Here is a 25,698-nt window from a genome sequence, read left to right on the forward strand (position 1 = left end):
TTACTTCTGATGAGGCTAAATGTAGAATCAAGGGCTGTGGATACGTTGGGAGATAGATCAGAAGTGAGGTCATAGCAGCCTTGTGTACTGGGCTGGGAGTTTGGAACTGTCTGAAAAATAAGAGAAGCCTTTGAAGGGTTTTAAGCAGGAGAGTAACATGGTCAGATCTGCATTTGGGGAAGGTTATTTGGACAGTACTACATCTGCAGGATTGTTTTCCGAGGAGACAGGGATAACAGAGTTTGTTTATCAACTTTATTGAGGTATAATTTCCAAATATAAAATCCATCCACTTTAAGTGGACACTTCAAAGACTTTTGACAAATGTAAACATCCTTATGAAGATATAAAATATTTAGACCAACCCAAACGTTGCCTCAGGCCCCTTTGTAATCAATCTCATCCTACCTCCTGGCCATAGGCCACCACTGATCTGTTTGACATCACAACTGATTAGTTTTTCCTATCCCAAAATGTCATAAAAATGAAATCAACCAGTATGGACTCTTTTATGTCTAGCTTCTTTTACTCAGCATGACGATTTTGAGATTCTCCATGTTGTTGAGTGTATCAATAGTTTGTTTGTTTTTATTACTGAGTAATATATTCCATTGTGTGCATATACCCTAACTGGTTTATCTTTTCTCCTGCTGATGGACATTTGCGTTGTCTACAGTTTTTGGCTATTATGAATAAAGCTGCTATAAACATTCACATGTAGATTTTTTTTTTCCAAACTTCTATAATGGCACTCCTTTAAGACTCCAAATTTCTCTGCTCTTACCCTCAGATGAAAACGATCAAATTAGTTAAATTTCTTTTTTTGTTTTTTTTGGTACAATTGTGTCCCTTTACCCTTATGCCCTCCCTCTACCCCCTTCCCCTCTGGTAGCTACTAATCTATTCTCTGTATCTGTGTTTGTTTGTTATTGTTTTTTTTATCTTCCACATATGAGTGAAATCATGTGGTATTTGTATTTCTGCATCTGACTTATTTGCTTAGCATAATACCCTCAATGTCCATCCATGTTGTTGCAAATGGCAAGATTTCATCTTTTTTATGGTTGAGTAGTATTCCATTGCATATATATATACCACATCTTCTTTATCCGTTCATCCATTGATGGGCACTTAGGTTGTCTCCATGTCTTGGCTACTGTAAATAAAGCTGCTATAAACATTCATATACAAATGTTTTTAATGAACATAAGTATTCATTTCTCCTAGGTAAACATCCAGGAAAGGGATTGCTGGGTCATATAGTAAGTGCATGTTTAACTTTCTTAGAAACTTTATAAGAAGCTGCTAAGCTGTTTTTCCAAGTCTTTGCGTGGACACATTGTTCCATTTCTCTTGGGTAAATACCTAGGAGTGGAATTGCGGGTCACGTGATAAGACTTGTTTTGTTCTTTTTTTTTTATTTTTTTGGTGAGGAAGAGTGACCCTGAGCTAATATCTGTGCTCGTCTTCCTCCATTTTGTATGTAGGACACTGCCACAGCATGGCGTGATGTGTGGTGTAAGTCCACACCTGGGATGTGAACCCACGAACCCCGGGCTGCTGCAGTGGAGTGTGCCGAACTTAACCACTGTGCCACCAGCCCAACTCCATGTTTTTGTTTTTTTTATAAGGATAAGTTTAACTTCATTAGAAACTGCCAAACTGTTTTCCAAAGTGATCGTACCATTTTGTGCTTCCACCACAATGTATAAGAGGCTTGAATGCTCCACATCCTTGCCGACATTTGATGTCAGTGTTTTTAGTTCTACCATTCTGGTGGATGTGTAGTGATAGCTCATTGTGGTTTTAATTTGTGTCTTCATGACTAATAACGTTGAGCATCTTTTTGTGTGTTCATCGGTCATTTGCATATCTTGCTCTGAAGCAACTGTCCAGATCTTTTGTCCATTGCTTTAAAAATTGAATTGTTTGTCTTATTACTAAGTTTTAAAGTTCTTTACATGTTCTGGATACTAATGGAGACTCTTGAGGTGATTTCAGTCAGAGAAGATAAGGCCCGAACCAGGATTATAGCAGTGACTAAAGAGGAGCAGAAAGTCAAGAGAACCTGAGGGGACAGATTTGACAGGATTTGGTGGAGAACAGGGACTGCATCAGTGGCACAGAAGTAGCACTGGGGAAAGAGTAGAGGGGTGACATTTTGCCTACAAACATTGCCACCACTTGAGCCTTAAAGAGTCTGTGAAGGTAAGGCCTTCTCAGGAGAAGTCAGCGGAAAGCGTGGAGTGTGAAGAATTGCCTGATTTTTCCCAACTATGGCTTCAGGCCCTCAGTCAAGGGCAAGGGCAGTTTTCCTGAGGACTAGGACTTCTATCACCAGCTGTATCAGCTGAACTCTATCTTTGACTCCTACCAACGTAGATGTGGCAGGTGAGGAGTGGCGTGATCCAGAACATGCCGAAATCTGTGACTTCTTCTCACTCAATCTTTATCTCCAGCATGCCTTTCCTCTTAACTCTAGACTCAAATTTCCAACTGCCTACCTGACCTCTCCACTTGAATATCTAATTTGTTGTTAGTGCCATTGAGTCAATTCTGACTCCCAGCCACCCTGTGTACAGTAGAGCAGAACCCTGCCCAGTCTTTTTGCTCCATCCTCTCACTTTCTGGCACTACATCAGACAATGCTCCACTTCTATTCACAGGGTTTTCATGCTCAATCTTTTTTCAGAAGTGGGTGGCCAGGTCCTTCTTCCTAGTTTGTCTTAATCTGGGAGCTCTGCTGAAACCTGTCCACCATGGGTGACCCTGCTGGTATTTGAAATACTCAGTGGCATAGCATCACAGCAATATGCAGCTGCCACAGTATGACAACAGACACACATACGGTGTGGTTCCCTGACCAGAAAACAAACCCGGCCTGCAGCGGTGACAGCATCTTAAGCACTAGACTACCAGGGCTGCCTGAACATCTAACAGGCGCCTCAGATTTAACATGTCCAAACTGAACTTTCAATTTCCCACATGCCTCCTTACCTACTCCTCCCACGGTGATTCTCATCTCAGGAAAAGGCATCACCATCCTCTCAGTCCAAAACACTTGGGACCATGCTTGTCTTCTCTTTTCACCTCCCATTCCATATCCAATCTATCAACATATCCTAACAACTCGACCTTCAAAATATATCCCAAATCCGACCACTTCTCACCACTTCCACTGCCACCAGTGCTAGTCCAGCCACCATCATCTCTTGCCTGAAAATGCAATGGTCCCCCACCTGCTGTCTCTGCCTCCATCCTTGCCCCACAATTTGTGCTTCCCAGGACCACCAGTTCTCTTCATTCACTTTGCACACACCTCCTCCCCCACCCCTCATCCATCATTCTCTCTGCCCACACCCTGCTTGCCACTGTCACCTAACCACCAGCTGTAACAGGTCATCTCTCTCCCTTGAAGAGGCTCAGCCTGGCAGATAAGGAGTGAGAGCAAGAGGAAGAGCTTCCAGGAGTTTCCCAAGTCCATTAAAACTAAAGTACTGCCACCTGCATGGAAGATGGACCGCTACTGAGCGAGAATCACAGCTGTGTACCATTTTTCCTGTCAAATACCATGGCATTTGGCAGATGTACCAGAAAGCTGAGGCTTCCTTTGAGACAGTGGAGGAGGTAGATCTCTCCAAGGACTTTCAGCACTGGAAGCCCTGATGCCTGTGGAGAGAGATTTTATATCACAGGCTCGGGCTTTCATCGCAGTAAGTGATGGAGCTGGATATGAAACCCCGGTGCAGTGATTTAGTCCAAAAGTACAGATTACAGAAGCAACACGTTTCTGTGGCTTCAAGGTGACACAGACAACTTACATTCTGAAATAGAGAGTCTCCTTATTGACACGCATTAAAGATGGCAAAGAGGAGGCCTTTCTCTTCCATGCTATTGAAACTATGCCCTGTGTAAAGAAGGCTGACAGGACCTGGTTGGGGACAAGAAGCTATTTATGGAGAACGGGTGGTAGCCTTTGGGGCAGTGGAGGAAATCTCCACTGGTGCTTTTGCACTAGCATTCTACCTCAAGAAATGAGGATCAAGGCCTACGATCACATTTTCCAATGAATTACTAGGCAGAGTGAGGTTTACACTGTGACTTTGCCTGCCTAATATTTAAATACTTGTACAAACCTTCAGAGTAAAAAGTAAAAGAAATAATTATCGGTGTTATTAAGATAGAACAAGAGTTCCTAACCGAGGTCTTGCCTTGTGGTTTATTGGAATGAATTGCATTTTAATGAGGCAAAACATGGAATTTGTAGCAGACAGATTTATGCCAGAACTTGGTTTCAGCAAAGTTTTTGGAGCAGAAAATCCATTTGACTTTTGTGTATATGTACGTGTGGTAAAACACAACATAAAATGTACCATTTTAACCGTTTTTAAGTGTACAGTTCAGTGGCATTAACAATATTCACATTGCTGTGCAACTATCATCACTAACCATCTCCAGAACGTTTGCATCATCCCAAACTGAAACTCCAAACCCATTAAACACTAACTTCCCATTCCCCTTTTACCCCAGCCCTGGTAACCACCCATTCTGCTTTCCGTTTCTATAAGTTAGACTTCTCTAAGTACCTCATATAAGTGGAATCATATAACATTTGTCCTTTTTTGATGGGCTTATTTCACTTAGCATAATGTTCTCAAGGTTCTTCCATGTTGTAGTATATACCAGAATTTCTTTCCTTTTTAAGGCTAAATAATATTCCACTGTGTGTATATACCACATTTTGTTTATCTATTCACCTGTCAATGGACATTTAGGTTTCCTCCATCTTCTGGCTATTGTGAATAATGCTACTAGGAACACTGGTGTACAAATATCTGTTTGAGTCCATGCTTTCAAATCTTTTGGATATATACCCGTTAAGGGGAGTTGCTGGATCATATCCATTTGACTTTATGAAGAATAGTTTCATTGGAAGGGAAGACTAACCTTTTGGAGAGTAGGAAAGTAAGAGTGGAAGGAAATGATGTCAAGTTCAACAGATAATTCTTTTACTTTATAAAATAACTGAAGACATGCTTTTATTTTGCTGATTCTTCTCTCTCTCTCACACACACACACACACACACACACACACACAGCTACTTTAAGTGTATTAAGAAGCTAGATTATGAATTGACTGTAATAGGAAAACTGTCCATTATTGGCATCTTTGAAACTACCTAAAAACCGGTCCTGTGTGATATTGCTAGTGGTGTCACCCAGGACACAAGGGTGCCTAAGGAAAAGGCTAGATTGTCAGGAAACTCTGGGTAGGAAAGTGTTGACAGTGTGTGGCTTTTGCAAGCAAGCTGACTTTTAATGACTTTTCTGTAACTGTACCCGCAGCAATCTTGGCTGTCAGAGAGGAGACCCAGAAGCTAGTTTGATTAATCTTCAAACTAAAGATTACATACTTGATTACCATTAGGTGGACTGAATCATATTGAATTGGAAGATGTCAACCTCATTACTCCAAAGCAAACTTGAAAGTCTACTTATTAAATAGTTTGTATTAAAAAACTGGCACCTTACACATAAAATGCACATTTTATGTACTGTCAAGATTTAAAAATATATGTATATATCTAGAATATTTTATGACACTCTCCTGTTCAAAACCCTCTATGGCTTCCTTTCACACTGGAACAAGATTCTGAACTCTCTTTACCATACCTAGAAGAGGCCAGGTGGTCTGGTCCCTGGCCCCCCATCTGCCTTATTCCTGCCTCCCCTCCCATTGCCCTGGAATACCCCATATGCATCCTGCCCTCAGGGCCTTTGCACGGATGGTTCCAAGCTACTTGGAATGCCCTTCTCCAGATATCTGCGTGGCGTTCTTCCTCACCTTATTTTCTACGTAGCACTTATCTCCACCTGGCACTAGATTACTTATCTTACTGTCTGTGTCTCCCACTAGAACATAAACTCCCCGAGGGCAGAGGCCTTTCTGTGTTCACCACTGTAACCTCAGAGCCTGGAACAGAGTGGGCACGCCATCATTATTTGTTGAAGGAACATACAAATGAGTGGAGAAAGCCTGTTTGAGACATGGAGAGTGACCAAGCCATGATGACATCATCTGAGTCCCTGACTCCAGTCTTACCTGTACCAGATATACTGCTGGACTTCTCAGTTATGTCAACCAATAAAGTTCTCTTTTTTGTTTAAGTCAATGTTTTGTCAGCTATTGCTGTAATAATCCCGTGTAACAAACAATTCACAAGTCTTAGCGACTTACAGAAACAAACATTTCTTTTCCTCACGTGCAGGTCTGCAAGTTGGTTCAGACTGTGGGTTGAGTTCCAGTCAGCCCCCCAGGCCTCGTATTCCAGGAGCAGCTAATACATAGGGTACACTTTTCTCACGACAGATAGCAGAAGCACAAGAGGCCAAACCAAACTACAAAGCACATTTGAAACCTCAGGGAAATATATACACCTACTCTAGTGGGAAGTTCTATTAAGTTATATGAAAAAAGGCATGGATTGATAACTTCATTACAGGCAAGGAGTGAAGAATTGGCAACAATAATCCAATTTATCACATTCAGTGAGCATCTGTCACTTAGAAATTAAAAAGTCCTGACTCTCGCCGGCCCCATGGCATAGTGGTTAAGTGCACTGCTGGCGCCCAAGTTCAGATCCCGGGCGCGCATCGACGCACCGCTTGTCGGGCCATGCTGTGGCGGCGTCCCATGTAAAGTAGAGGAAGATGGGCACAGATGTTCTTCCTCAGCAAAAAGAGAAGGATTGGCAGGGATGTTAGCTCAGGGCTGATCTTCCTCACAAAAAAAAAAAAAACTCCTGACTAATGCAAATATACGTGAAGCTTAGGGCTAACACAACAGAGAGAAGAAGTTGTATTGAAGAGGTGGGTGATAGAGGTGGGAGGTAGAGAGAAGGGGGCCAGGGAGGGCCATGTGAGTGACAAAAGGGCTACAGGGACAGTCGTCAGAAGAAAGACAAGGACAGCAGCCCTGAGCACATGTGCCGGCAGCAGCAGTGTCACCTCGTCCTCCAGGAGCTGAGGCAGGCAGAGACAGGGGAGTCTATATTCTGCACGCTGGGGCCAGCTGGCAAGAGTGGAAAGAGCTGGGGGAAACTGAGCTCCAATCCCAGCTTGGCTAGTCTCCAACTCTGTGACATTGGAGAAGTTTCCTAACCTCTCTGAGCCTCAGTTGCTTCATCTGTAAACTGGGACAAATAATAGCAATAATAGGTATGTTTCAAGAATTACAAAAAAAAACGTCAAGGATCTAGCACAAGACTTTGGCCCTAGTAAAAAGTCAGTCAGGGCGGGCTTCTCCACGCACACCCCCCTTCACGCTAAGGGCAGAATAGGGGAGCAGCAGCCTCTTCCCTGATGGCTGTGCCTGTGTCCCAAGACCCTGTGAAGGTTAGATATTTGGGACTTAGAGCACTTGTGAATATAGTATTTTGCAGGATGGTGTGACAGGGCTGGCTTGGCTGCCTCAGGCCCCAGAAAATGTCCTCACCTTACCCAAAGCAGTAAGGTGCTAGCCCTCTCCCTCCCCTCAAGACACTGCCCAGCAGGCAGTGAGAGAGAAGACTCACTCCAGATCAAGCCTGCAGCCCTTCATGCTCAAAGGCTTCTGGAATGCTCTGTCCCCTTACTCTTCCTGTATCACCTTCAGCCATACCAGGGAAGCTGTTCCCGTTTGGCGGGGAACTCCCTGTACCCTGGCCTGAGTCAGAAGTCACAACAGTATCAGCAACAACAGGATCTTATAAAGGAGACCAGATTTCCTCCCTTCACAAAGCCACTGGCTTTGTGGTTTTTCCTCTTCAGGCGAAGACTGCAATTAACACTTAGGGGCTCAACTGTAGAGCATCCACCTTGCAGCAGGGACACAGCCCAGCAGAGAGAAAGGCCCTGGGCTGGAAAAGACATTTCAAGACCTGGATGCTAGTTCTGGCTCTGCCACTAACTTAAATACTTTACCTTCTGGAATTTCCCATAATATTTATAATGATAACGCCTATTGTTCATAGATGTTGCAGGGATCAGACGTACTAATCAAGATGAGGATGTTTCATAAACTGGAAAGTGTCAGTGTGAGTGGCTTCATTTGCTCTAAGGACTTTGAGATCTTTCGGAGTTCTCCCAGCACTTTCCCTCCTTCACAGCAGATTTTGCTGCCTCGTTGAGTGGCTCTTCATCGCTTGGAGCTGGAAGACTCCAGACACGGGGAGTTCGGTGGCCTGGTTTCCAGGCCAGGCTCAAACTCTGCCTTCCAGGGCTCATTTTCCTCTCTGGGCCTCAGTTTTTCCACCTGTAACCTAAAAAAACGGACCAGAACATTTCCAGATTCCCTCCCAGCTCCATAAATTCCTTGATCCTTATCTTACATCTTTATAATGGCTTATTAGCCTCCTCAAATAAATTGAGTTGCTTCTACTCTGGCAAAAAGAAAAAAAGAAACTTGGGAAAGAAATGAAACAAGAAGGACAAAATGTTGGAAATTTGTGAAGCTGGGGGGAGGGTCCACGGGGGTGGAGGGTCCACGGCGGTTCATTATATTACTTTCTCTGTCTTATGTTAAAATGTTTCCATGATAAAAAAGGTTTTTAAAAAATAGAAGCCCCATTGAATTTGAGTGTCTTTATGACCTTTGTTTTCTAGTATTCTCAAGAAGTAACCATTCTAGTAAAAGGTACCTTCCAAAGGAAACTCCCTTCCTTTGTCATCCTTGGTATCCCCATCTCCATCCTTGCAACAGTTTCAACAGCCATACTGCTTCAGAATTAGAAAAGCTTGGGGGGTTTCCAGAATCTTCTAGTCCCACTTCTCACTTCTCAAGTCATTTGAACTATCACTTATGTAAAGAAAAATGTCACAGACAGGGGAAAACTCAACCTCTTGGCCAAGTTGGGGGCTTTAAGGCAGCCTCCCAGTGAGGGTAAAGCCCCATCCCTGGAGCTGAATCTCCATTAGGAATCCTGGTCCAGGCATGGAGGAGTTTATGGTCAGAGGTGAGTTGCCCTGTTTCCTTATGGGGATTGTGTTCTGCAGCACTTTGGGCATATTGACAATGTGCTAGGGCTCAAGGCAGTGGTTTGTTGTTTTTTTTGTGTGTGAGGAAGATCAGCCCTGAGCTAACATCTATTGCCAATCCTCCTCCTTTTTTTTTTTCCCCCCTTTTCTCCCCAAAGCCCCACTAGATAGTTGTATGTCACAGTTGCACATCCTTCTAGTTGCTATGTGTGGAATGCCGCCTCAGCACAGCAGGACAAGAGGTGCGTCAGTGCATACCCGGGATCCGAACCCAGGCCGCCAGTAGTGGAGCGTGAGCACTTAACCACTAAGCCACGGGGCTGGCCCCAAGGCAGTGGTTTGAAGACCTCACGGCCTGTGCACAGTCTCTTCACATCTCAACGGCCGTTCATTGGTGCACTGTTCATAGTGCAGGGCCATCTGCTCAGGCCTTCCCTCAACCAAAGGGAACTTGAGTCTGTTCCCCTTTTGCAATCTGGATGCCACCCATCCCGGGTAGGAAAAGCCTCTTAGGGGAGATGCCTGAACCTCTCTCCTCAGGAATACAGGGGCTGGCAGGATTAGAGGGACTCAGACAGAAACCCAAACAGAGGGAGGGTGATTCCAGCCCACCTGCCCTTTCTGGCTCTGTGCCCTCCCTGCCCGCCAAGCCAAGTGGCAAGTCCCACCCTGCTGGCTCCCACCCACAACAGGTGATTATGTGTCACCCTGAGGAGCTGCGCTCCTCTTCAGAGCCAGCAAGTCTGCCCCAGGAGGATCGCTTTTCTAAGGACATGACTGCAGGCAGGCTGCCTGGCTCTTTCCAACCTGTCCAGATGGCGTGTGCAGGCAGACAAGCCTCGGGGGTCACTGGCAACAAAAGTACCAGTTCAGGTTTTACCAGATTTTCCCAATCGTGTGTTTTAAGCAAAAATAGCCAAGAACTTAGACCTGAATAACTTAGGTTTTTATCTGGCCCAGGAAGAGGACACTGGGGTGGAGGTGAGGAAGGAGTATATTCAGTCGCCATCCTTTCATTGAATGTTTACCAAACACCTGCTGTGTACTTAGCTCTGAGCTGGGTGCTGAAGATAGAGAAAAATCAGACAAGTCCTACCCTCCAGGGGTTCCCAGACTAGAATAAGCAGCAACAAGACAGACATAGAAGCGATTATAAAACAAAATAGAAAGCAATGGGTGTCAAGGAGGCAAATAAAGTGATATAAGGATGTTTAAAAGGGAAAATGAATATGTATTGAACATCTAGTATGTGCCAGGAATTATGCTGGGAACTTGGCAAACCTCATCTCATTTAAAGTTCGTAAAATGTATTAATAACTCTGTTCCACAGAGGAGGAATCTGACACCTAGAACTTGACAGGTTACACAGCTAACAAGTAGCAGAGCCAGGAATAAAACCCAGGACTGCCTGACTCCAAAATACATAGATAAAATGCTACTTGTAAATTTTTCTTAAATTCACATATGGACATGAATGAATAAATGCACACATTTGTTAGCTCTATTCATCATAACAGTCAAATCGAGTATCAGTCTTGTCATTGACTCTGGATTATTGGGGCTTCACTGTTGCAGGGCGAGGCAGGTTGATCACTCAGAGCCTATCTCATAGGCCTCTGCAGAGCGCCACCTCGTGTTTCCAAGTGGGACTGCAGCAGAGGAACTGAAGCCTTTGCAGGCTGTGAGCCCCTTCCTCTCTGTGTTTAATCTCGGAGTGGAAATGCTGCAGGCACCATTACCAAAGTTTTGACCGGGACGAAGAAAATCAGAGGCCTCTGACAAATGGCAATAGTAACTCCTCACAAGAAACACCTGCAAATCAGAGTGGCTATGTCTGTTGTGTTTGCAGTAAACATCCTTAATATTTTAAGGAATTCCTTATCTGTGACAGCCTCTTGCTAGGCACTGGTGATTTGTGAGGGAAAACGTGGCCCTTGAGTTATTCACAATCTAGTGAGGGAGACAGCCAAGTGCATGACAATCGTAATCCCATGTGCCAAGTGCTCTGGAGGGGAACACAGGGTGAACTGGAAAGCCTCCTGGAGGAGATTACCATGGAGCTGATGCTTTAGCATGTGTAGGAGTTTGCCAGGCTAAGAAAGAGGTACCGGGAGATGGCTGAGGCAGAGGGATGGGGGTGGGAAAGAGAATAGAAGCTGGGGGAACTTCAAGTATTTCAATATAAACTAGAGACAAATAGCCAGAGTCTCAACAACCAGAGGAAGAAAGGCTAGAAGTGGGCACGGGCCAGGTCATAAAGGGTCTTAAGGCATGCTAACAAGAGTTGACATTATCCTGTGGGCAATGGGGCCTGAAGCAAGGCACTGACTCAGTCAGATTTGCATATAAGAAAGAACATTCCAGGAACAGAGGAGAGTCTGTATGGGAGAGGACTGGAAATGATGGAGGCTGGTTAGGACGCTTTTGTAATTTTCTAATGCTTTTGTAACTAGGGGAGACATACTTGGGACCCAAATTAAGGTAGAGACCATGAGTGTGTGTCACCGCCGAAGTGGGGTCATCTGCCTGCCTCAAGACATGCCAATAGTCAAGAAGCAAGGAGGTGGGTGAGAAAGGACTTTATTACAAGGGGGAAGCAAGCAAGCAAGGGGGAAGATGGCCCACTAATGTTCAAAAGAACCATCTTACAGAACAAAGACTACAGGCCAGTTGTATAGGGGGCTGATCTTTGGGTAGCGGAGGCAATTGGTCTCCAGGTTGGGGCAGACATCTGATCTCCAAGTAGAGGGCAGACATCTGGTCTTAGTTCCTTATAGTCTTTGGTTTTACTGGATATGCATCAGAGACCAGAGCAAAGCCCTATACCCTGACCTTTCAGTTGTCATTGATGATGGCTATCAGCATAGACTCTCTGCCCGGGGGTCATCACATTCCTAAGGATAGATATTTATGACAAACCAGAAGGCTTCCCACTGCCTTTTCCAGTCAGTTACACCCCCCTCTCTAAGACAACCACCGTTCTAACTTCTGTTTATCTTTTCTCCTGTTGTTGGAAATCTGAATTGTTTCAGTTTGGGGCTTTATGAATAAGTTGCTATGGGGCCAGCCCCGTGGCTTAGCGGTTGGGTGCACGCGCTCCGCTGCTGGCGGTCTGGGTTCGGATCCCGGGTGCACACTGGCGCACCGCTTCTCTGGCCATGCTGAGGCCGCGTCCCACATACAGCAACTGGAAGGATGTGCAGCTATGACATACAACTATCTACTGGGGCCCTGGGGGAAAAAAATAAATAAATAAAATCTTTAAAAAATAAATAAATAAATAAGTTGCTATGAACCTTCTTGTACATGTCTTTTGGTGGACAGAGCAAAGGTATGTATATATTTATATATGTATGTAATTTTATGTATATGTACATATGTACATATAACTTTATTATATACACATATAACATATACACTTATGTGTGTATAATCAGTTCTCCTGTTTTTTGTTGTTTTTGGAGAGGAAGATTGGCCCTGAGCTAACATCTGTGCCAATCTTCCTCTATTTGGTATGTGGTCGCTGCCACAGCATGGCTTGATGAGCAGTGTGTAGGTCCATGCCTGGGATCGGAACCCACGAACCCCAGGCTGCCAATGCGGAGCATGCCGACCTTAACCACTACACCACCAGGCCGGCCCCTCTAAGAACATTCTTTACAAAACTTTGTATAAACATATATTTTCATTTCTCTTGGGTAAATGCCTAAGAGTAGAATTGGGAGTCATATGGTGAGTATACTTTTAACTTTAAAAGAAAATGCCAAACTGTTTTCCAAAGTGGCTGTACCATTTTACATTTCTACCAGCAAGATACTAGAATTCCAGTTGCCATACCTCTTCACCAACATTTGGTAATTGCTAATTTTTTTTGTGGTAAAATATACATAAAATTTACCTTTAGTTACATTCACAATGTGGTGCAAATATCACCACTATTTTAGTTCTAGAACATTTTCATTACCCCCAAACAAAACCCTGTACCCATTAAGCAGTCATTTCCCATTCTCCCCTCTCCTCAGTCTCTGACAATCACTAAAACAGAATCAAACAATGTGTGGCCTTTGGTGTCTGGCTTCTTTTACTCAGCGTATTGTTTTCAAGGTTTGTCATGTTGCAGCATGTATCAGTACTTCATTTCCTTGTACCACTGAATAACACTCCACTGTGTAGATAGACCACATTTTGTTTATCCATTCAGCAGCTAATGGACATTTGGGTTGTTTCCACCCTTTGGCTATTGTGACTAGTGCTGCCATGGACACATTTTTGTTTGAACATCTGTTTTCCACTCTTTGGAGTATATACCTAGGAGTGGAATTGTTGGGTCATATGATAATTTTACCATGGGTATTTTTTTGTAGATACGTTACACCCAAGAGAAATCTATCTTGCACTAAGTGGTAGTTACATGGATGTATACATATGTAAAAATTCTTTAAGCTCTTTACTTAAGCTTCATGCACTTTACACACTTTATACATGTTATATCTCCATTTCAAATACTTTTAAAAGCTTCTACTAGATACTGTAGGATAATATATTCATGAAAAATATTTCTTATATAGGACATTAAAGCACTCAGAGTAAGGGAAAGACTGGTAAATTTGACTATATAACAATTAAAAACTTCTCTTTATCAAAGGATGGCGTGAAGAGAAAGATAAGTCTCTAAATGGTGGAGATATTTGCAACACGTAACTGACAAAGAGCATCATATCCATATTGTATAAAGAACTGATTATATATAGGCCCCGATTATAGGGGCCAGCCTGGCAGTGTAGTGGTTAAGTTCACGTGCTCTGCTTCGGCAGCCTGGGGTTTATGGGTTTGGATCCTGGGTGTGGACCTACACACTGCTCATCAAGCCATGCTGTGGCAGTGACCCATATACAAAATAGAGGAAGACTGGCACAGATGTTAGCTCAGGGCCAATCTTCCTCACCAAAAAAAAAAAAAAGAACTAATTATCCACACATATGTGTATATGTTGTATGTGTATATAATAAAGATATATGTACATATTTACATACACATAAAAATTACATATATAAATATATACATATTTTATGATGTGTGTTTATTTTCTATATATACATGAATGTACATATATGTATATATACATACATATATGTGTGTATACATGCATATATTTATTAAATATATATTTTTAATATATATGTATATATACATATATATATATCCAAAATAAGGAAAGAAAAAGAGCACATAGTAAAAAAATGAGCAAAACATTTAAATAAGCACTTTGCAATAGAGAACACTAAATGGCCAATAAATATATGTAAAAGTGTTCAATCTCACTAATCATCAGGAAAATGCAAATTAAAACCATGTACACTCACCAGAATGGCTAGAATGTAAAAGACCAACAACACCAGTGTTGGTACAGATAGAGAGCGCCTGCAGCTCTCATATACTGCTGATGTGAGATATAAACTGATATAATCGCTAGTGTGCTGGATTTGTTAAAGTTGACAGTAGGCATACCCTAAGATCCAGAAATTCCACTCCAAGGTTTGCACCCTGCAGAAATGCGTGCACGTATAGAGCGAGAGATTTGCAAAAGAATGATCACAGCAGCATTTATTCATAATCTCCAAAAACTAGAAATAATCCAAATTTCCATCACAGTATAATGAATAATTTTTCGCATATTTATACAAAGGAAATCTATACGACATTGTAAGTGAACTACCTACACCTACGCACAGCAACATAGATGAATCTCACAAGTATAAAATAGAGCCAAAGAAGCAAAACACAAGCGTGCATATTGTAAGATTCCATTTATATACAGTTCAAAACAGGCCAAACTAAACTGTAGAATTTAGGGTTCCATTCCCATGTGGTAAAAAGAAAAAAGAAAAAGCAGGGAAGTGGTTTCCATAAAAGTCAAAATGATGGAGGGAGAGGATTGGAATTAGACAAGGCTTTGGGAAAAGGGGAGCAGAAGTGGGAGGAGGTGATGCTGGCATGCTCGGAATGTTCTATTTCTTGACTTGAGTGTTGCTTATTTGGATATTTGCTTTATAATAACTCATGGAGCTGTGAATTTATGTTTTACACATTTCTCTGAGTGAGTGCTACATTTCACAATATTTAAAAAAAAAAAAAAAGAGGCTTAAAAATTACCGGGGGGAAGAAAAAGAATATGTAGGACTTCACCAGGCGGAGAAGGGGTTTCAACAACAGAGAGAAGAGCGTCAGAGAGATACGGGGCCTGCAGAGCAGTGGCCTGGTAGGGACAGGGAGGGTTGTCTTGTGGCCCCACAGCAAAGAAGGCAGCAATGGTAGATGAAGCAGGAAGGACACTCGAAGCCAGATTATGAGGGACTATGAATACAGCTACCACATGAGACTGTGAAAGTTGTGCCCCGTGCACTGGCACCCAGCCAAAAGGGCAAAGGTGTCTACCCTGGCATACACTGGGTCTGCTGGAAAAAGGGAAGTCCTCTTCTATTTTGCACAAAGCTGTACCTCCTGGAGAGGACACTATCTCCTTATATCATTTTTTCCTGTAATTTTGAAACTTTGTTTTTTAAATATTGTAAGAATCTGGGTCTTGATTCCAGAGGCCCTGCTAAATGATAACGTGAACCACGCATTGTTTCAATAACAGACTCCTCGAGTCTGTGCAATGCTTCTTTCCTTGCCCAAATGACAGGACTCCAGAAGAGGAGCCACTACCCAGTCTTTGGCTTCTTTGCCGCCTCTCTCCCCCCAGCAACCTAGAGAGCCCTGGTAAGGGTTCCTCAAACATCTCCAACTGACTTTCTCCACTCCTCCACTCATCATCATTACTGAGGCAGGGCAAAAATGGCGAAAGAATTAAGCCATTATGGTAATTAGTGGGATGAGGTGATCTCAAGGTGGGGCAGGTCCCAGTTGCTACGAAATATGAAATATGGAAAGGGCAGACTGTTTGCAGAGATTTTACCGAGGCAGGCTTTGTGGATAGTGGTGGCAAAATGTGCCGAAGGCCTGTGGCAGTCCAGGCAGGTCTCTTCAATCCCTCTTCCCACCCCGCTCCCTTGCACCTCAGTTCCTCACCACAAAGTTCTTGGGTTGGCGGAATGTCTTGAAAATCCTCCTCTCCAAGGAGATGAGTAAAAAACTGAGTATAAACAAACATCCTTCAAATTAGCTGGCAGGTGAGCGAAAGAGGATGAGCACACAGCGGTGAGTAGGAAGCCACATTACGTGGACCATTCATCTGGAGCATGTCAGCACCTGCTAGGCTCCCTGTCTTACTCCTCTCCTTTCTGTGGCTCTCTGACGCCCATCTGCCCCACAATCCTGGACGGGGGGACATAGGGGACCCCAGGGGTATTGAGGGGCTTCAGCAACAAGGCGATCTGGCTGCTGGTCCTATATCCCAGAGCCCCTGTGTCACAGGGACCTGAATCTCTCTGCCTGGGCCCCTCTCTCCTAGAATCTGTGGATCCTGCCTGCGTCTCCAGATAGTGCCAGCTCCTACCTTCCCATTCCTGTGCTACATAACTGATGAGGATTCCTGTCATTTCTTGCATGCTCTCCTGGGCAAAAGGTAATACCCAGAGTTTGTCTTTGCTTTTAATCTTTATCCTGAATGAATAAAAGCCAAAACGGGATGTAGCAGAACAATAAAACACTGGAATCCAGCTGCATAGTTGATACCATATTCTATCATGTTTTATGTCCAATCACATTTTTTTGCCAATACATTCCTTCCCTGCTCTGGAAAGTCAGGATATTGGTATAACATGAGTAAATTAAGCTGAAATGTTGGGAGAGAGGCATGTTAGTACAGGGATATGCATCCCCCTGTCCATGCTATACCACTGTTCCCAGAGGCCAACCATTCACCCGGAACCACCCTTACCTCCTGGCAATATCCTCTGTGTTTTCCACACCAGGCGCCCATGGGCACATCTAGTTGCAGGTTGTTGACCCTTTTGACCTGCTCCATCTACTGGGAGTTAATTGCTCCATGCTTAAACACGTCCCAAGAAAAACCAGAAGTGATTGTAACTATAGTTCAAAAGCAGGGCCTTTGTAATTTGATGGACTAATACATTTTGCACGACATTTAGGAAAATGAGGCAGAGGTGGCTCAAAATGAAACTCAGTCATGTATAACTACCACGTAATGAAAAGAATATAATTTGAAAGTTTTAAATAAAAAATTGTCCACATTCAGAATTAATCTTCCATTACGGATAAATTTTCATGATACGTATGGGTTATTGTGGCCTAGGGGGTCTCGCTTAAACCTCACCAAAGGTGAGTTCAATAAAAAGTTCATTTTAGCTTCAAATTTTATCAAACCCTTGAATTCATTAATATTTTCAATAGCTCATCTCTCTCATTTTGGGCCCTTCAGGCTCCATTACATCCAATTGTCTGCTGGCTTGGATCACTTGAAGACTTCTTTTACCCCAGATCTTTGGAAAGAGCAGTATTTTAATTATACACAATAATCTTTCAGTTTCCATTTTCTATTCTCTCCTCTGCTACTGTCAACTGTTTATCTACAAATGCTTAGACACAGCTATTCTTTCTATGATAAAGAAGAAGCCAGATACCATCCTGACTCTAATAATCTCAAAATGTACAGGTTTTTCTCCTGGCTTAAAAAAGTGGAAAAAAAGTTTTCTCTCTTCAAGTGATCTTTTGAAATATGTTTGCTCTGTATAATATTTTCACATCTTTATAAAGAGTGGCAGCAACTCAACCTGCAGAAATAGAAGACAGAACCACATTGTCTTGCTCCTCCCAGCCCTCAGCCTGTGGGGGTGAGCAGCGGGGTGGTGAGATTCTGGAGGCAGTCCCTCAGAACTGAGGAACAAATGGGGCCAAGGGATCAAACTGGTATAAAACGGCTGGAGGAGGAGGTAGAGGCAGGAGATGCAAATAGAGGGGCAATGTCCAGGACTGATGGAGCTCCCCAGCAGGGATGGAAACGGCTTCAGAGTGTGGGAGGTGGGAGGTAAAATTCTATGAGAACATTCCTAGGGGCAGGTCAAGAAGCAGAATCAGAGGTCGTTGGTCTCCCTACCCTGTTTGTGGCATGAGTTCTGTATTTTTGTGTGCCACACAACGTTGCTTTGAATCTGGGGGAACCAGAAGCCTGGCTGGTACTCTGGTGAGGATACCAATGGACACTCAAACGGTACCCCTGCAGCAGGCTTTTTTCAGCTTATTTGCCTGATGCTTACCAGCCAGGAGCCCTACTTGACAAGACATAGCAAAGTGTAGTGGTTAAGAGCCAGGAGCCACTGTATATGGGTTCAAATCCTGGCTCTGCCACTTACTAGCTGCATGACCTTGGGAAAGTTACTTAATCACCCCATGACTCAGTTTCCCTATCTGTATAATAGGGATAATAATAGTACCCATTCCACAGGGCTGTTGTGAAGATTCCATGATTAATAGATCTGAAAAGTCTACAACAGGGCCTCAAACATAGTAAGCACTCAATAGATACTAGCTACTATTATCATTGTTTCCACTGTCTTGGTACAAGGTCCTGGCACTTGGAACCTCCCTCCTAAGTTTTCCTTCCTCCCCAGACTCCTCCACATTCCTACACACAAGCTTTACTCGTGTAGACCAGAAGTCCTTATTTTCTCATTTTTTTCTTACAATAACCCTACAGTTCCTATTAGGAAGAGCCTGATGGCTTCACAAAAAAGCCAGCCCATCTCATAAACCATAAAAGAAAAAAATTGATCAATTGGGCTTAATCGAAATTAAAAATTTCAAAGGACACTGTTAAAATGAGAAGACAAGTCACAGATTGGAAGGAAAAAAATCATAATTCATATATCTGACAAAGGACTTGCGCCCAGAATATAACAGAACTTTTTTATAACTCAATAACAAAAAGACAAGCAGCCCAGCTTTTAAAAATGGGCAGAAGATTTAAATAGGCATTTCACAATAGATAAATGGCTAATAAGCACATGACAAGAAGCTTGATATCATTAGTCGATATGGAAATGCAAATTAAAACCACATTGAGAGAGTTGGTGAAGATGTAGAGAAAAGGGAAACCTTGTGCACTGTTGGTGGGGATGTAAATTGGTGCAGCCACTACAGAAAACAGTGTAGATGTTCCTCAAAAAGTTAAAAATAGAACTCCCATATGATCCAGCAATCCCACCTCTGGGTATATATCTGAAGAGAATGAAATCACTAAGTGGAAGAGGTATCTGCACCCCCATGTTTATTGCAGCATTACTTACAAGAGCCAAGACATGGAAACAACCTAGCCAGCCATCAATGGATGAAAGAATGAAGAAAATGCAGTATATATACACAATGGAATATTATTCAGCCATAGAAAAGGAAGTCCTGTCTTTTGCAACAACATGGATGGACCTTGAGGGCATTATGCTAAGTAAAAAAAAAGTCAGACAGAGAAAGATAAATACCATATGATCTCATTTATGTGTGCAATCCAAAAAGTCAAACTTATATACAGTTGTCCCTCAGTATCCTCGGGGGCTTGGTTCCAGGAACCCATGTAAATACCAAAATACATGGATGCTCAAGTCCGTTACATAAAATAGCCTAGTATGATGAATACAGCTGGCCCACTACATCCCCAGATGCAACACCCACAAGGCCAACTGTAAACAGAGGGTAGAATAGTGGTTGCCATGCACTAGGGGGTGGTAGAAATGGGGAGATGTTGGTCAAAGGGTACAAACTTCAGTTATAAGAAGAATAAGTTCTGGGGATAATGTACAGCATGGTGACTATAGTTAATACCACAATATTTTATACTTGAAAGTTGCTAAGAATAGATCTTAAGTGTTCTTAATAAAAAAAACAAAACACAAAAAACAGGTAACTGTGTGAGGTGATGGAGGTGTTAATTAACCTGATTGTGGGAATCATTCCACAATATAGACATACATCAAATAATCACATGGTTATACTTTAAATATACTGCTATCTTTTCTGTCAATTATACCTCAAAAATGGAAAAGAATAAAAGTAAAAAACACATTGAGAGATTACTTCTCAATAACAGAAATAGAAATAAAAGAAACAAAAAAGACTGACAGCACCAAGTGTGGCAAAGATGGAGAACTGGGACTCTCATACACTGCTGGTGGGAGTATAAAATGATACAATCATTTTGGAAAAGAGTTTGGCAGTTTCTTTTTTTTTTTTTTTTTTTGCAAGGAAGATCAGCCCCGAGCTAATATCCATGCCAATCCTCCTCTTTTTGCTGAGGAAGACCGGCCCCAAGCTAACATCTATTGCCAATCCTCCTCCTTTTCTTCCCTTTTTTCTCCCCAAAGCCCCAGTAGATAGTTGTATGTCATAGTTGCACATCCTGCTAGTTGCTGTATGTGGGACACCGCCTCAGCATGGCCGGACAAGCAGTGCATCCGGGCGCACCTGGGATCCGAACCTGGGCGCCAGCAGCCGAGCACGCACTGAACCGCTAAGCCACAGGGCTGGCCCCTTGGCAGTTTCTTATCAAGTTAAATACCAATTTAACATACAACCTCACAATTCCACTGTTTAGTATTTTACTCAAGAGTAATAAAAATACGTACATCCACATAAAGAAGTGTACTCAAATATTCATAGCAGCTTTATTCATAACAGCCCCAAACTGGAAACAACCTAAATGTCCATCAACAGGAGAATGGATAAACAAAATGGTACATCCATACGATGGAACACTGATCAGCCATAAAAACGGATTACCCATACACGCAGCACCAGGGAGACTTTTTTTTTTTTAATGAGGAAGATCAGCCCTGAGCTAACACCCGTTGCCAATCCTCCTCTTTTTGCCGAGGAAGATAGACCCTGGGCTAACATCGTGCCGATCTTCCTCTACTCTATATATGACACTGCCACAGCATGGCTTGACAAGCAGTGCATCAGGGTGCGCCTGGGATCCGGGCCTGCGAACCCTGGGTCCCCCAAGCAGAGCACGTGAACCTAACCCCTACGCCACCGGGCCGGCCCCCAGGGAGACATTTTTAAAACATTATGCTAAGTAAAAGAAGCCAGACACACAAAAAACTGTATGTCATATGATTCTACTCACGCGAAATTCTTGAACAGGCGGAACTAATCTTGTGACGGCAGAGAAAGCAAATCAGTGGTTTCCCGGGCTGGGGTCTGGGAATTGACTCCACAGGGGCATAAGGGAACTTTCTGAGGTGATGGAAATATTCTATAACTCAATCGTGCTGGCTGGCAGTTACATGGGGGGAGTTGACACTTGTAAAAACCCGTCGACCTGAAAAAAAGACAACTCACATCAAAGTGTATACTTAAAATGGGTGCATTTTATTGTATGTAAATTTTATCTCAGTGAATTTGATTTTTTAAAAAACAGCCAGCCTCATTTCTTTAGCAACAGAAAAACTAATTCTCCATGCATGAAGCGGCAGAAGTAGAAGTAGATAGTTGTGGAGGAGGGTGTCCAGTTTTTAAAAAACGCAGTTACCTAATTTGTACTCCCTGGAGGAGAGAGGTCTTATTAGCCCTGGAAAAGTTGTTCTACCCTACCCCTGACCCCACCAAAAAAAAAAAGAGCAAATGATTCCTTTCAAGGAACTTTAAAGATAGGTGGGGAGAAAAGGAGAAAATTCACATCCTACTCTCCTGCAGCTCCTTCTTCCCTGTGGGACCTGCAGCTCTGCTGGGGTCAAGGCAGCAGAGGTAAGCCCAGGTCCAGGTCCCTGGGCCAAGTCCTCTGGTGGCACAGGTCAGGGGCAGGGAGCTAAGCCAATCGACAGATGCTATCACCCCTCTGCCAGCATCGCTTAGACCCCTGGGAAGAGAGGCTGGGCTCAGGAGGTGGGCCTGGGGCTTTGCCAGGGCCTGTACTCCAGTAAAGGTAGAGCTCGCTACACAGGAGAAACTCAGGCTGTCTAGACCAAGAGTCATCCTCCCCACATCCCTTCTGCTCAGGGCCCCACAGCTGCAGTGGGCCAAGCTCTAGACTGAGCTCCTACACAGCCTCCACTCCTCCCTCTCCATCACTGCCACGTTCAACCCATTGCCAAGTCCGGCCAATTCTAATTTTAAGCAAATTTCAAATTCACTCCCTTTTCTGGATCTCTCCTGCCGCCATCCTGGGCCTCGACAGTCCGCATCTTTGCACTTGTCTCCCTATCGCTCTTCCTGCTTCCATTTTTGTCCTCCCTGTAACCCATTCACAGCAGCCAAATGGTCTTTTTAAAAAGATTAGATAACTCTGCTTAAAATCCTTCAAAGATATGTTGTTACTTTTACAAAGGATTCCAAAATCCTTAAGATGTCCTTTGAAGCTTGTGTGAACTAATCCTGCCACCCTCTCTGGAACTGCTTCTTTTCACTCGTGGTGCTTTAGCCATCCTAACCCTGTCTTCTCCTCTGCCATACCCTCTTTTCTGCCCCCAGGGTCTTTGCACATGCTATTCTCTCTCCTTAAATATTCTTCTCCCCGTGGGGCCAGCCCGGTGGCGCAGCGGTCGGGTGCGCGTACTCCACTGTGGTGGCCCGGGGATCCCAGGTTCGGTTCCTGGGCGCGCACCGACACACTGCTTGTTGGGCCATGCTGTGGCGGCGTCCCATATAAAGTGGAGGAAGATGGGCACGGATGTTAGCCCAGGGCCATCTTCCTCAAGAAAAAAAGCGGAGGATTGGCATTGGATGTTAGCTCAGGGCTAGTCCTCCTCACACACACAAAAAACAAAACACCCCTCTCCTCCACTTTTTACCTGGCTCATGCTTCAGGTTTTAGTTTAGAAGCCACATCCTACTCCCTCATGTTCACATAGTACCCTGCAATCTTTTTCTTCATATAATTTTTCATATTCTTTAACTACACCTTTATTTATGTGATTATTTGTTTCTTGTCTGTTGCCCTAATTATACTTCATAAAGGCAGCAACAGTGTCTGATTTGCTCATCACTGGATTCTTGAGGCCTAGAATCATGTCTGGCACTTAAGAGGCTTAGGTAGACATTCTTTAAATGGATGGATGAACAGAGGGGTGTTTTAAAATACAGGTTTTATAATTTTTTAAGTATGGCAAGGCCAACAGACCAGGAGGCGACTGCCATTGAAAAAATAGTTTGTTATACTCACAGATCCCAAGAGAAGGGGGCACGCCAAACCACGAGGGACACGCAGGAGAGCCCCAGGTTGGTCAGGAGGCAGAAGGAGTGAGGGGAAAATGTGAGCAAGAACCTTTACTGGGGTTTCCACAGGCAGGAACAGGTGAGGCCGGGTGAGAAGGCTTGGGATTGGTTAGTGTGAATAACAGTCAGCCGACTCTGGGCATAAGTGGGGCTGTCTTTAGTTGTCTGCTTCTCGGTCCTGGGGCAATTTGGGCAGGTGGATAGTGGCCTGGAGTGTGAGAGCCCATAGAGGAGGTAGTGGGGGTGTGGGCTCTAGATTGGTTGGTTTGCATTTGAAAGGCACACTCACAGGTGAGTTGTTTACTATCTCCAGGAATTGCCTAACTCTGGGAAGGGCAGTCCCTCCAGGCTCAGCAGGGCCCCAAGATATCAAAGCATCAGAATATAGCAAAGAGAAGCCATGATTAATACAAGGGCAAGCCCAGTATTTAATGTGAGTGAATTCCCCAGAGGATTGGTCCTTCACTTATTAACACACGCAAACACACACACACACACACTCCATACCCAACCATGGGACGGTAGGAGCAGAGACCGCAGACCCCCGGGCCAGGGCTATTGAAAGACGTGCTCAAGGTACAGCTCTCTATTTTCTTTCCAGAAGCAGAATGGACACTTCTTCCTTCTGTTTCCTTTCTACCAGCGATATTAGGAACAGTAACCACCTCCCCAGTCGGAAGCCTATATAACTCCCAGAAGAGCTGGGCTTCTGGTTCAGAAAAGGACACCTCCTCAGCTAGAACCAGAGTAGTGGCACAGTCCTGGTCCCCGTGGAGGGCAGCACATCTGCTCCACGCTCAGAATGTGCCTCTGAAGGCCTCTGAGTTACCACCAGGAAGAACTCAGCTACAGGCAAATGCATTCCTCCCAGGCCTGGGGTGTTGGTTTGAGTTCTCGGTTGCAGACCACAGAATCCATCCCAGCTAGTTTGAATAGGAAGGCATTTATTAAGGGTTAAAGACAGATCACAGAATCATTGGAGAGACTAAAGAAACAGACACTGAAATGAGCCTCCAGGAAGGACTCCCAAAACCACAACACAGAACTGCGAAGCCAGGGAATCTTCTGCTCATGTGTGATCAAGAAGCTTCAGAAGCAGGAAGCGGCCACCCCAGTCATCTCCAATAAGCCACCTCCTAAATCAGGAAGCCACCAGCAGCCACCAGTTCTATACAGCCTCTACCACAATCCCTGCCACATTTCTCTCTCTACATAATTCAACGTCACATGTGAGTCCGTCTGGTTGGTAGAAACTGATTCACATCTTGTATTCTAGGGACAAGGGAGTCTGGAAAATGTCATTTTTAGCTCCAGCCTCTCATTTAGAATGGGTGTGTGTATATCAATCCAAGTGTTCACCACACATGTTCTGGTGCCTTTCACTGGGCCTGATGTGTGTCCTTAAAGGACCAGACACATTTACTTTTTTAAAAATGTGAATTATTGGACAAAATTCTGTCCCTAAATCTCAGTGGCTATGGCTCTACTCCCCATGATCCAACTTTCCAGATGCTCAAGGCCCATCTTCCCAGACATTTAAAAGTTTCTGTTCTCTAGCTCCTGTTGGTATATACCCATGGATTTTTTTGTTTTGTTTTGTTTTTTTCCCCCAAAGCCCCAGTAGGTAGTTGTATGTCATAGCTGCACATCCTTCTAGTAGCTGTATGTGGGACGCGGCCTCAGCATGGCCGGAGAAACGGTGCGTCGGTGCGCGCTGGGATCCGAACCCGGGCCACCAGCAGCGGAGTGTGCGCACTTAACCGCTAAGCCACGGGGCCAGCTCTACCCATGGATTTTTAGAACATGGAACCAAACATTTTCCTAAACTCCAACTAGAGATGGGGAGGTTACAGCTGCTTATCTAGAACATGATCACATTTCTCAGCTAGATGAACCATTACTGTCTGCTGGGCCAGCTCAAGAGGTTTAGCAACTGGTCTCGACTTGCTCTGTCTCCTGAAATGCATTAAAAAACCCTTGTAACCTATAAGACACACAGGTGAGGAATATCTTGTTGGCATCCTTGGGATTTACATCAGGATCTCTGAGTTCACATCTTGACCCTCCCATGATTTATATGCGTAATTTGGGGCAAATCATTTAACTCCTTGAGATAGCAAAACAGGTCTGATACCAACTACTTCATAAAGCTGTTGAGAAAAGCAAATGAGATAATGTATATAAAAACACTTGCGTCAACTGAAAAACTATTGGCCTGAGCTAGCAAGTAGGCTGCATCTCATGAGCCAACTCCATGAATTTATTAGGGCTGTCTGGAAAACCGTGTTGAGAAGGATTCTGAGGCTGTATCTGGGTTCTTTGGGAAATAGTGCAGTTAGGTAGAAATGCCTGTTGTGACTACCAGAGATTGTTGGCATTGGGAGGGCAATGGTAAGGAGGGTGTCACAGATGTCACATATTTGATATTATCACTCTAGATGAGTGGGTGTTGTAATTATCATCACAATGGAAGAAGTCTTCTGGGGCAGCCTTAAGACGACAAAACTCTGTCATTAA

General features: G+C 43.8%; 1 protein-coding gene and 1 pseudogene across 1 annotated transcript in view; one reads left to right on the forward strand and one right to left on the reverse strand.

Annotated features, from left to right (window-relative positions):
• BCL2A1 (BCL2 related protein A1) overlaps positions 1-21,277 on the reverse strand; it is a 37,709-nt gene extending 16,432 nt beyond the window's left edge. Inside the window, exon 1 of the mRNA XM_058542214.1 lies at positions 21,095-21,277. The gene's annotated coding sequence lies outside the window, so the exon portion shown is untranslated. The remainder of the gene's footprint in view (positions 1-21,094) is intronic.
• Positions 1-25,698, forward strand: part of LOC131405588 (ribonucleoside-diphosphate reductase subunit M2-like) — a 50,730-nt pseudogene that overhangs the window by 2,130 nt on the left and 22,902 nt on the right.

The sequence above is a fragment of the Diceros bicornis genome, chromosome 5, assembly GCF_020826845.1.
Source record: "Diceros bicornis minor isolate mBicDic1 chromosome 5, mDicBic1.mat.cur, whole genome shotgun sequence".
NCBI lineage: Eukaryota > Metazoa > Chordata > Mammalia > Perissodactyla > Rhinocerotidae > Diceros > Diceros bicornis.